We start from the raw sequence: 13100 nt of genomic DNA, 5'->3' as shown, positions 1-13100 counted from the left end.
CCTCCTCTGAGTGAGCAGCGATTACCAGATCATCGGCATACATAACATAGGGAGCCATCCCTTGACCGCACCCGGGCATCGATCAGCCTCCCATTATATCTGTACCAGATGAAAATTCCTCCAGTACAGCTACTGAAGGCCTCACGAACTACGTGGTCAAAATAGATGTTAAATAATGTGGGAGTCAGAGGACATCCCTGTCGCACCCCAAGGTGTACAGCGAATGGCTCCGACTCCCGGCCACGTAGTTTTACCCGGGCCCGCTCACCATCATGAAGGTCCTTAATGATCGTGAGCAGAGGGTCAGGGACTCTGAAAGCACGAAAAACAACGCAGAGTCCAGGCCTACTGATGGTACAACTCACTCATTCACCCACACACTTACTACAACTCAATTACCCACTCACTCACTCATCCACTCACTCACCACCCTGCAGATCACTACAACTCCATCACTCACTCTCTCACTCACCACACTGGCCTCAAGCAGCACCTTACTCACTACAACTCACCCACACACTCACCCACTCACCCACCCACACACTCACCACACTGGCCTCAACCAGTCACTGCAGGTCACTACAACTCACTCAGTCGACCACTCAACCACTCACTCACCACCCTGCAGGTTACAACAACACACTCGCACACTCATCCACCCACACGCTCGCCAACTCACTCACTCACCCACTACCTACTCACTCACTGCCCACTCACCCACTCGCTACCCACTCACTACTCACTCACTACTCACTCACTCAACACCCTGCAAGGTCACCTCGCTTCTCTTTCTGCTTATTTCCTCACCCCGTTCCACTCTGGAATTCCATCCCCCCATCACCGCCGTTTCTCTCTCTCTCTCTACCCCCCCCAAAACCCTATAACTTAGCTCAATTCAACCTTTGTGATCGATCGCAACTCTGACGGTGTGCTGTTTGTTGCTGGCCTCGTGCTCAGCCCTCCCGGGTGAAAACATATACGTTTTTTTTTGTTAGGCCATCAAAGCCAGAGCCTCCGACCGGAACCCGAAGCCTTCAAAGCGGTGCCTACTGCCGAGCTCTCGCGCCGGCAAAATGAAAGCGACGCGGGAAAGCTGCGCGCCGAGCAACCGAATCACCGGCACGCGGCACTTTTCACGCGCAGACAAATATCCCCCCGCATAGCCTCGACGGGCTGCCGGGGCAAGCGGTGTTGGCGGGCAACTACGAAGGCCGGAACGACACACGAGGCGGGGTTGGGTGGCCAACACCACACACGGCCGCCTTTGTCTCTCCAGCGGTGTCCCTGGTAGCAACGCGAAGACCCTGGTAGCAACGCGGAGTCCGATACGAAGAGAGATTCTGGGGCAGCAGTGGAGAGAGAGATTTTTTTTTCGAGAACCCCCAGGGGCCATGGAGATGGGCCGAGCACTCGGAGTGCAGAACAACTCCTCCGTGTCGTCACGTGCGTGCGCCCCAACTGCGGTGACGTATGCCTTGGGCAGGAGGAGCCTGCAACAACAAACGCGTGTGCGTGTATATGTGTGCGTGCGTGTGTGCGTGTGCGTGCGTGTGTGCATGTGTATGCGTGTGTAAGTGTGTGTGTGTGTGGGGAGCGGTAGTGTAGCGGTGAGCGCTACACTGCGCAATGAACCTGGCCACCCGGGTTCGATTCCCGCTCACGGCCAACACCAGTGACGATTATCTGAACCGGTCCTGGGCCTCCCCTAGGTCGACTCAGCCTCAAATGAGTACCTGGTGCAGTGGATAAAAACATTGCCACTGGGGAGACAAAGGCGGTCAGGGCGTGGTGCTGGCCACCCACCCCCTCGTGTACCGTTCCGGCCTTCATAGGTGCTCGCTAACAGCAGTTGCCCCTACAGTCTGTTAAGGCTACACGGGGGATCTCTATCTTTATGTGAGGAGCAGTAGTGTAGTGGTTAGCGCTACGCTGCGCTATGAGCATGGCGACTCGAGTTCGATTCTCGCTCACGACCAATACCAGTGACGATTATCTGAACTGGTCCTGGGCCTCCCCTAGGTCGACTCAGCCTCAAATGAGTGCCTGGTGCGATGTGTAGTAAACATCGTCCACTGGGGAGACAAAGGCGGCCGGGCGTGGTCCTGGCCACCCACCCCCTCGTTTGCCGTTCTGGCCTTCATAGGTGCTCGCTAACAGCACTTGCCCCAACAGGCTGTGACAGGTTATATGGGGGATCTTTATATTTTTTATCTTTTTTGTGCGTGTGTAAGTGTGTGTGTGTAAGTGTGTGTAAGTGTGTGTGTGTAAGTGTGTGTGTGCATGTGAGTGCGCATGCCTTCCACTCACATCGCCTACCGCGGCAAAGCGGACACGGCGCTCAGCCGAGTCGCGCGCTCGCGCCAAATTCCCACGTCGGAGCATGACGGAGGAGCGGGGCGGGGACCGATTCCGTCGCACGGGCCGGCCCGGGGCGAGCGCCGCAGGCGATCGGCGGCTCAGCTGCCCCGGCGACGCGGGCTCGATTCCTGGCCGCGGCCAACCATCGGTGACGAATATTCGAACCGGCCATGGACTCCTGCCCGAGCTCTTCAATGAGTAGCTGGTGCGGTCCAGTTACAAACATCGGCACTGGTGACCCAGGACAGAGTCGCTGTTGCAAATGAGACTCTGCGAGCTCTCGACTGCTCAAACACAAACTTTTCTACGACAGCCGCATCGCGAGATCGCCAGAGATGGAGACGGCTCGAGGAGACTTTCATCCATCAGTGGGCAGATCATCATCATCATGACGACGATGACGAGAGCAACTGCGATGTTGAATTGACGCGCGGTGAGTGGTGCGTGCGTACGCGAGGACGGGCCTTGCCTCCTGCACCTTGGCCCCCGGGAGTAAAATCACAACAACGTCTACGAGCGTCGGTAAATGCTCGCGTAAACACAGCAACAACAATGGCCGCCGTTCGCCATTATGTGGCGGTGACGTCGTCACGGCGCCTGTGCCAAGGCAAGGTACACTTCGAGGCCACAGCGCATTGGGGCCACAGAGCACTGGGGGTCATAGTTCACCGAGGTCATAGTTCATTGGGGTCATAGCACACCGGTAAACGGTGTACTGGGGTGATAGTTACCGGGCTACCACAGAAGGGCACATCGTGCCTGTTGAGGTGGAGAGCGCTTGGGGACGCCGAGCGAGTCTCACGACCCGTCAACTACGACGCAGGGGGCATGCCGAGCACGCCTCGGCGCGCGGCAACGCGCCGCCGCTTCGGCAGGCGCCGGCGACGGCGCTCGCGCCCAGGACGGCACACCTGGCGTGTGGGAACGCCGCTAATTAACCGCAACAGAGCGGAGCCGAATCCCCGCGGGACCACCTGAAAGCAAAACTATTTTCTTTGGCCGTATAAAGGGCCCTCTGTGCGTAGCCGCGAGCAACGCCCGCGCGGGGAGCCGCGCTCTCCCCGCTAATGGCCACCACGTGGGCCGCGTCCTCGTCCCAACGGAGGCCACGGAGCCCTCACCCCAGCAACAACTAAAGGGGGGGCCACCGCCTCCTCCACCGCCGCCGTAACATCGCCTGCGTAGCGATGCCGCTCCCCGGATTTGTTACGGAGTGGGCGGCGGGCGCGGGAGGTTAGCGCACCGCGCTACCCACCCACGCAACCACGCATCTATTAGTGGCGCATCTCTTCGTCGTCTTGATCGGTCGACCCATGGCGCCCGGGTCTGTCCCGTGATCTCCTGCCAACGAGCCTTCGACGCTTCAAGGTGCACCTAGCCTGGCACAAGCACCGTGAGGACGTCACCACCACTTAGTGGCGAACGCCGCTTGTTGTTGTTGTTCTCGTGTGCAAGTTCTCTCCCCCTGTTCTGGGTGGGCTTCCTCCAGACTCTCCGGTTTCATCCCAGAGCTAAACACACAACGGGCACAGTGCGACCGGCATCGGCCAACACATCCAAACGCTGGAAAATTACCCAAACATTTACGCAATTGGGATCACGCGCAGCAGCAGCAGCAAAAGCAACAGCAGCAGCAACATCACCCCCGACTGCAAAAATCCTGGCAAGACCCTCCTGAAAGAGTCTTGAGACTCAGCGAGTCATCTCCATATCTATAAAAGGCAAAGTTGTGAATATGTGTCTGTTCAAAATGTTTAGCGTACTTCCCGACATGCAACAAACTGGAAATTTGCCATGTGGGTACTTTCCAGACTGTACACCATGCAAACATTATAAAAATACACTTTGGTTTTTTTTGGGGGGGGAGCTTAATAATGCATATATTATTTGCACGGCAAGTGAGCAGTGACGTCAAATCTGTCACGTGACCCGCCCATGTGGAAGCGTAACGCATTGTAGTGCAGTGGTAAGCGCCGCGCTACGAACCCGGCGACCTGAGTTCGATTCCCGCTCATGGCCACCAGCGGTGACGATTATTTTAACCGCTCCTGGGCCTCCACCAGGTCGACTAAGCCTCAAACGAGTAAGTAGTGTGGTGTGTGAACATCGCCACTGGGGAGACAAAGGCGGTCGGGCGTGGTGCTGGCCACCCACCCCCCTCGGGTACCGTTCTGGCCTTCATAGGTGCTCGCTAACAGCACTTGCCCCTACAGTCTGTTAAGGCTACACGGGGAGTCTTTGTCTTTGTGTGGGGGGAGCGGTAGTGTAGCGGTTAGCGCTACGCTGCGCTACGAACCCGGCGACCCGAGTTCGATTCCCGCTCACGGTCAATACCGGTGACGATTATTACAACCGGTCCTGGGCCTCCCCTAGGTCGACTCAGCCTCAAACGAGTAACTGCTGTGGTGTGTGAATATCGCCACTGGGGAGACAAAGGCGGCCGGGCGTGGTGAATCCAAGTCCCGGGCGAAGCCGGGTAGTCTAGCTAGTCTATATATAAAAGGGAAATTTGTAAATATGTGTGCCTGTTCGAAATGTTTAGCATACTTCCCGACATGCAACAAACTTGAAATTTGCCATGTGTGTAGCTTCCAGACTGTACACAATGCAAAAAGTCTAAAAATAGACTTTTGTATTTTGGGGAGCGCAATAATGCATATATTTTGCACGGCAAGTGAGCGGTGACGTCACATCTGTGATGTCACCCGCACGCGGCAGCGTCACGCAGTGTGCCTGCTGACGTCACCCCCCCCCCCAACCCTCCGCGTAGGCTCGTCATCACCAAAAGTTATCTTTCTACTGGCGACATCCGAGCCGTGCTAGCACGGATCAAGGTGAGTTCAAGCTCCAACGAGCGTTCAAACATCAGCGCTCATCTCCCGTTTACAGACCTGCAAAGCCAGTGGTGGAAATTCCACATTCCTGTGGCGGGGGCGAGTATCAAGTGGAAAACAGCTGTTGACCTCGCAGGTAAAGGAGAGTGGCTCAGCGGGCGTCCGGTGCGACGATGACATCGACGATGACGATAACGACGACGACGATGACGACAACGAAGATGACGACAACGACGATGACAATGACGACGACGACGATGACAACGATGACAATGACGACGATGACAACGACGACGACGACGATGACAACGACGACGACGATGACAACGATGACAATGATGACGACGACAATGACGACGACGACGATAACGACGACGATGACAACGACGACGATGACAACGACGACGACGATGACAACGGCGACGATGACAACGGCGACGATGACAACGACGAAGATGACGATGACAACGACGATGATGACAACGACGACGATGGTGACAATGACGACGACGAAGACAACGACGACGACGATGACGACGACGATGACAACGACGATGATGACGATGACAACGACGACGATGACAACGACGACGATGGTGACAATGACGATGACAACGACGATGATGACGATGACAACGACGACGATGGCAACGACGACGACGATGACGACGACGTTGACGACAACGACGACGATGACGACGACGCGGCACATCAAAGCGCCGCGCGGAGGAGAACCCTCGGCGCTCTTCACCCCTCACTTTCCACTTTTGCGCTTTCACCGCAAATAAGTTGTCAAACCTCGCTCGCCGGAGGCGCGGGGAATTCACTAAGAGCTTACTTGCCTTGTTTCACGCGTGCGTGCATATATATGTGTGTGTGCGTGTACGTGCGTATATATGTGTGTGCGTGTACGTGTGTGCGTGCGTACCTATATATGTGTGTGTGCGTGCGTGCATGTGCGTGCGTGTGTGTACGTGTGCATGCGTACGTGTACGTGTGCATGCGTACGTGTACGTGTGCGTACGTGTGCATGCGTACGTGTACGTGTGCGTACGTGTGTGTACGTGTGCGTGCATGTGCGTGCGTGTGTGTACGTGTGTGCCTATAAATGTGTGTGCGTGCGTGTGTGTACGTGTGCATGCGTGTGTGCACGTGTGCCTCTATATGTGTCTGCGTGCGTTTGTGTACGTGTGCATGCGTGTGTGTACGTGTGCGTGTGTGTACGTGTGCGTGCGTGTGCGTGCGTACGTGTGTGTACGTGTGCGTGCGTGTGTGTACTTGTGTGCCTATATATGTGTGTGCGTGCGAATGTGTGCGTGGGTGTGTGCACGTGTGTGCCTATATGTGTGTGCGTGTGTGTACGTGTGCGTGCGTGTGTGCCTATATATGTGTGTACGTGCGTGTGCGTGCGTGTGGGTACGTGTGTCTATATATGTGTGTGCGTGTACGTATGCGTGTGTGTCTATATATGTGTGTGCTTGCGTGTGTGTACGTGTCCGTGCGTGTGTGTACGTGTGCATGCGTGTGTGTACGTGCGTGTGTGTACGTGTGCATGCGTGTGTGTACGTGCGTGTGTGTACGTGTGCGACCGTGTGTGTACGTGTGTGCCTATATATCTGTGTGCGTGCGTGTGTGTACGTGTGTGCGTGTACGTGCGTGTGTGTACGTGTGTGCGCGCGTGTTTGTACGTGTGTGCGTGTGTGTACATGTGTGCCTATATATGTGTGTGCGTGCGTGTGTGTACGTGTGCGTGCGTACGTGTGTGCCTATATGTGTGTGCGTGTGTGTACGTGTGCGTGCGTGTATGTGTGCGTGCGTGTACGTGTGCGTGCGTGTACGTGTGTGCGTGTGTGTACGTGTGTGCCTATATATGTGTGTGCGTGCGTGTGTATGTGTGCGTGCGTGTGTACGTGTGCGCGTGTGTACGTGTGTGCGTGTGTGTACGTGTGTGCGTGTACGTCTGCGCGTGTGTGTACGTGTGTGTACGTGTGTGTACGTGTGCGTACGTGTGCATACGTGTGTGCGTGTGTGTACGTGTGTGTACGTGTGTGTACGTGTGTGTGCGTGTGGTAGTGGTGCCGGCCACCCACCCACCCCCTTGCTGCTACTTTTTGGCAGGTACTTGCCCTGTAAGTCTGTTTAAGGCTATACGGGGGACCTTTGTATTTGTGTGTGTGTGTGTGCGTGGAGCAGTGTTCAATTCCCGCTCGCGGCCAACATCTGTGACGAAAATCTGAACCGGCCCAGGGCCTCCCCTAGGTCGACTCAGCCTTAATTGAGCACTTTGTTCAACAAATGCTGCTGAGATTACGCACTCCCCGAGAGCCGTCTGGCTGACGGGATGTGCAAAAAAACACTTTAACATGGAGGGCCAGGTATGGGAGGGAGGAGGCGTAGTGTCCGCTCAACGATTCAGCGCCTCTCATCCTCCACGGCGATTACACGGCGGCAGCGGCGGCGTTCGCGGTGTTGGCCACACCACCCCCTTCGCTAGTGCCGCACCGTGCCGGCCTTCGTAGGTGCTGCTCGCTACCGGCGCTTGCCCCCCCTCCCCCCCCCCCACATGCCCGTGTGGGCCACACGGGTCACCTTTGTCTTGTGTGTGTGTGCGAGCATGCGCTCGGGGGCAGTCTTTAAAAAGAAATGTGCCAGAGGTGTCAACCCCATTATTTTGTCACTCATTTAAAAGAAAGAAAGAAAGAGAAACCCCGAGGCCAGATTGGAGTCACGAAGGGACGGCCGCTCGCTCCCTCGGTCGGATGTCAAGATCCCTATCGGGCCTCGCCCCCCCCAAGAGAGAGAACAAAACACCACGAGGAGGAGCGCGGAGTGCGGAGCGCGGAGCGAGAAGCGCCCGTCCCGTCCACGTGACGACTCGGAGCGCCCGCGAGCACTGGCGAGCAAGCGTTACCCCGGCCCACCCCCCATCCCCCACGCACAACCTTCACATCGCTCCCCACCCTCTCTCTCTCTCTCCTGCACCTCTCTCCGTGTCTCTCTCTCTCCTGCACCTCTCTCCGTGTCTCTCTCTCTCTCTCCTGCACCTCTCTCCGTGTCTCTCTCTCTCTCCGTGTCCCACTTTCACTTCGCGGAATCCGGCGCCGGGCGCACGCGACAGCGCCTTCTTCAAAAGCGTCGCTTCGCTTGAACCCCCACCCCCTCAACCCCTTTCGAGGAATCGGCCAGCGAGTTCCATTCCCGGCTCGCCTCTGTGCCGCGCTTCGCCCGCCACCGGGGATTTCGCTTTTTGCGGCAGCGAAGGTCACGGAGGAGGTCGGCTCAGACGCCCGAGTTTCGCGGAACGCCGGGTAGCCCCGCGCGTTGACGTAAGGTGACCACGCGCGGCATACGGTACGTGCCGCCACCACGGCATGCGGTACGTGCCATCACGTGGTGTGCAGCACGTGCCGTCACGTGGAGCGCGGCACGTGCCGTCACCGCGGCGTGCGGTCGAGTAGCACCGTGGCGCGGGGCAGCCGGTGTTCCGCGAGACTCCATCACCGCCACGGTCCGATCTCTGCTGTCCTCCGTGCGGTCGCTTTTGTCGGGGCGTGGAGAGGCAGGTCGCTCTCGCGAATGAGATGACTCCCATCCTGGAGGTCTCACCTGGGTCGCGTAAAATAAACTTTATTGGGAAAAAAATAAAGAGCAAAGCATTGCTGGTGTTGCACCTTAAAAGTAACCCAAAAGCATTTTTCGCTTAATTCAAGCGACTTTCCGCTCAATTGAGCATTGAGGCACCGGTGCTAAAACTCCCTTTTACAGCGGCGGAAATTCCACGTTCCTACGGCGGGCGCGAGTCTCTCCATCGCACAACCGCTGTTGAATTCCCCACTAATCGGTGCCTATTTTATCAACCACAGAGAAAGAGATGATCGGCTGAGTCAATTCCCCCCCCTCCACCCGACCCCAGTGCCCGTCCCCAACCAGGATCTGAACTCTCGTGGGATGGGTTTCGATTCCTGGCGGTGTGGGACGAACCCCGGGTCCCGATCCTCGCTTTAATAACAAACCCCGGGTCCCGATCGTCGGGCGGCATTCAAAACCGCCTGGCCTGCCAGCGCCACCGTCACGCCCGCTCCGTGCTCCCCACGCGCGCCAGCGAGCAACCCCCCTGCAGCGCCACTGCACATCACGCTCCGTCGTTCATGAACCCCCTTACAAAGGAACGGCTTTGATAATTGTGCTGCGTCGTGTTTCATTATTATTATTATAACTTTTAGTTCACCATGTTCTTTTATTTGCGCTCGCGAGCGTCGAGTGACGGGCGCGACAACCTCGCGGCTCCAACCGGCGGGCGACCACCAACGGCAGCGCGGGGACCACGACGCGCGAGGCCCGGCCCGGCCCCCCGGGGCCGGCACAGCAAGAATAAGAGATCGTCCCTCGCCGGTTCCCTTTCATCCGCCTCGCCCTCCCCGAGCGCCGCTCCGCAACGGCGGCCGCTCGCCTTGGGGAGTTGCCCAACGTCGGGGCGATGCTTTTTGGCCAATGCTGACGCACAAATGTGCTCGCGCGTTTGACTCTGTGGGAGGGAGCCGTCGGTGCGGAACGAGGGGAGAACGCACGAACGCCCCCCCCCCCCCGCCCGCCCCCCATGCCCCCCCACGCTTAAGCGCCACCGGGGGACGAGGCAGATTTTTTTCTCGCCGGTTCGCCACTCTCGCCGCCGGTGCCAAGGGAGGCGAGCAAAGCAGAGGCGAGCGCGCGGCGTGAAGACGTCGCGAGAAACCAAGCGAGATGTTACACATTGCAGCGCTTTGTTAAACGCCACTGCTAAAGGAGGAGCTCCCTCGGAGGTTGTCCGACCGCACTTCACCGCGCGGGGTTCACCAGGACGGTCCGGATCGCGCTCACCGCTGGTGTCGGCCATGGGCTGGGAGTCACAGGAGGAGGGGTCGCGCTGAGTACACGAACCGCCACCACCAACCTCCACCACATCCACCGGCACCACCCCTACCACCACCACCACCACCACCCCGACCGCCCCCAGCACCATCACCGCGACCGCCCCCAGGACCCCCCCAACAACAACAAATGAAGTAAATCCGCTTCCCTGCAATCTGCGCGCCGGCTCAATGTTGGTCACGTGGGGGCAAGCGCTGGCACGCCGGCCGGAGAGCCGTGCTGCGGCGCTGGGCGTGCGGGCGGTCTCGGAAAGGGTCGCACGCTGACGGCGAAACGCGGCGACCGCAAAAAAAACCGGGCGAGCACGGAGGTCGCCGTGACCGCGAGTGTCGCGGGGCCTCGGCAAACCCCAAAGGGCATCATCATCAGCATCATCAGCAGGGACAGCAGCAGCAGCAGCGCGGAGAGACGCTGCCGCCCTCTCGGCTTTCTCTCTCGTGCCGCTTCACCATGGAATTCCCTCCTCCATCCTCCGGCCGTCGCCGCCGACTCTGTTTCACTCCCCCCACCACGAGCCCCAACGAGAAGTATTCTCTCTCGGTTTCAAGAGACGCGTTCGTGCCTCGTGCCAATCACAGCGGCCATGCCGAGTCACAGTTGACACGAAGACACGGACACACAGGGAAGCAGAGACACGGAGACACATCGAGGCAACGGTGATACAGAGACACGGAGACACGAAGACAGGGAGACCCGGAGACGCGGGGACCGTGCGTGTCCGTGTCTCCGTGCGTGTCCGTGTCTCCGTGCGTGTCCGTGTCTCCGTGCGTGTCCGTGTCTCCGTGCGTGTCCGTGTCTCCGTGCGTGACCGTGTCTCCGTGCGTGACCGTGTCTCCCCGAGTGGCGGGTCGGCCACCCGTGATGTGCCGTCGTTCTCGAATCCATCCGTGCGGCATCTGCCGGTTGCCACCGACGCCAAACTGCCAAAACACTCTAACCCCACGCAGACACGCACGTCACTGGCATGCACCCCAATCTCGGTCATTGCTCAGAGCTTTATATCAATAATCCAGTCTGGATGAAAGGCTTTTGTATAAAAGCTTTTCATTTAAAAAGTCAGAGCAATCTCCTGCAGCTCAGATGAGCACCGGCGCACGTGTGCTCCTCTCCCGAGTACAGCCCTGAGGTGCCTGTCGTAGAAATTCCACAGTCTTGTAACAGGGGCAAGTCCATCCATAGTAAAACCACTGTTGTTGATTATTCCCACAACGTGGTGCTCATTTTATTGACCACAAATGAAGAGTTGACCCATATGCTCACACAGATACCTATGGACTCACACGAAAACCCATAGACCCACACAGAGAGCCACAGACTCACACAAAAACCTATAGGCTCACACGAAGACCCATAGACTCACACAGAGAGCCACAGATTCACACGGAAACCCATAGACTCACAGAGACCCATAAACTCACATAGAGACCCATAAACTCACAGAGAGACCCACAGACTCACACAGAGAGCCAGACTCACACAGAGACCCATAGACTCACACAGAAACCCACAGACTCACACGAAGACCCATAGACTCACACAGAGAGCCACAGACTCACACAGAAACCTATAGACTCACACAGAGACCCGTAGACTCACACAGAGACCCATAGACTCACACAGAAACCCATAGACTCACACGAAGACCCATAGACTCACACAGAGAGCCACAGACTCACACAGAAACCCATAGACTCACACGAAGACCCATAGACTCACACAGAGAGCCACAGACTCACACAGAAACCTATAGACTCACACAGAGACCCATAGACTCACACAGAGACCCATAGACTCACACAGAAACCCATAGACTCACACGAAGACCCATAGACTCACACAGAGAGCCACAGACTCACACAAACCCATAGACTCACACGAAGACCCATAGACTCACACAGAGAGCCACAGACTCACACAGAAACCTATAGACTCGCACAGAGACCCATAGACTCACACAGAGACCCATAGACTCACACAGAGAGCCATAGACTCACATAGACTGAGGTGGCATCACACTGGGTTCTTAAGTGCAGTGATTTTACGGTCTCAGCCAGGTCAACAATGACTGCAGAAGAAAAAAAAACCCGTCACATTCAATTTGGTTCTGCACTTAATTTGGCTGAATTCCAGTTCCCGAGAATTAAAATATCGGTTGGGCTGTCATGTGACGGACATTGCTCTCACACGCAGGGCGGCTGGGATGAGTGCTGCCCTCTACCATGGGGGGTCAGAGGTCACTCAAAGAACGCATCTCAGAGGTCATGAAATCAGCTCTGGAACGTTTTAGTTGATACCAACGCCGCCATCGTCATTATCAGCCAATAGACTAAACATTTCATTTTGAGTGCATTGCAGTGCCCCTAGCGTGGATGTGGATTAAGTGACTGGGATGTAGTTCCATCACATCTTCTTCCGGGGGGGGGGAGGGAAGCGTTCTCTAACACAGGGTGATACACCGCTGGCTGGAGAGCTCCGTCCGCTTGGATGTTGTGACGCAGGGCCGAGAGGGTGCGACCACAGCGATGCCAGGAGAGAACAAAATCACGGAAAAAATATTTCAAGAGAACGACCTTGTACGACGGCGTGTCCGTGGCGCGTGCGACGGTGAGGAACACCGACCCCGCCGCAACCACCAACATCTGGCGAGTGACAAGTTTTTTTTATTTGAGCTAGAAGCAAGTCACCATTTTAAAACGTTCTCGAAGGTCATCTTGCGAAAACAACTTCGCAAGGTGTCGCAACTATAGAAAACACACGCTTGGCGAATTATAGCGACAGCAGTGTGGTTGCAGAGGCCCCGGCGATTGGGCACGCGGGGAGAGGGCGAATAATCACCGAACCAGACGGCGGCGGCGGCGGGGCGGTGATTACCGGCCAAGACGGCAAAACGTCGTGGGCCATCGGTTGCGGCGGGGCCCTCGTGTACTCCGTGGCCATCCCAGGGCGCCGCGCTCGCGCGACTGGGCGGCCGGAGTGACAATGCCCTGAGAGCGATTTAAT

This window comes from Petromyzon marinus, chromosome 1, assembly GCF_048934315.1.
Source record: "Petromyzon marinus isolate PM22_M1 ecotype Great Lakes invasive population chromosome 1, UKy_Petmar_22M1.pri1.0, whole genome shotgun sequence".
Lineage (NCBI taxonomy): Eukaryota > Metazoa > Chordata > Hyperoartia > Petromyzontiformes > Petromyzontidae > Petromyzon > Petromyzon marinus.
The sequence above is the reverse complement of the archived record's forward strand: the minus strand, read 5'-3'. Positions refer to the sequence as shown.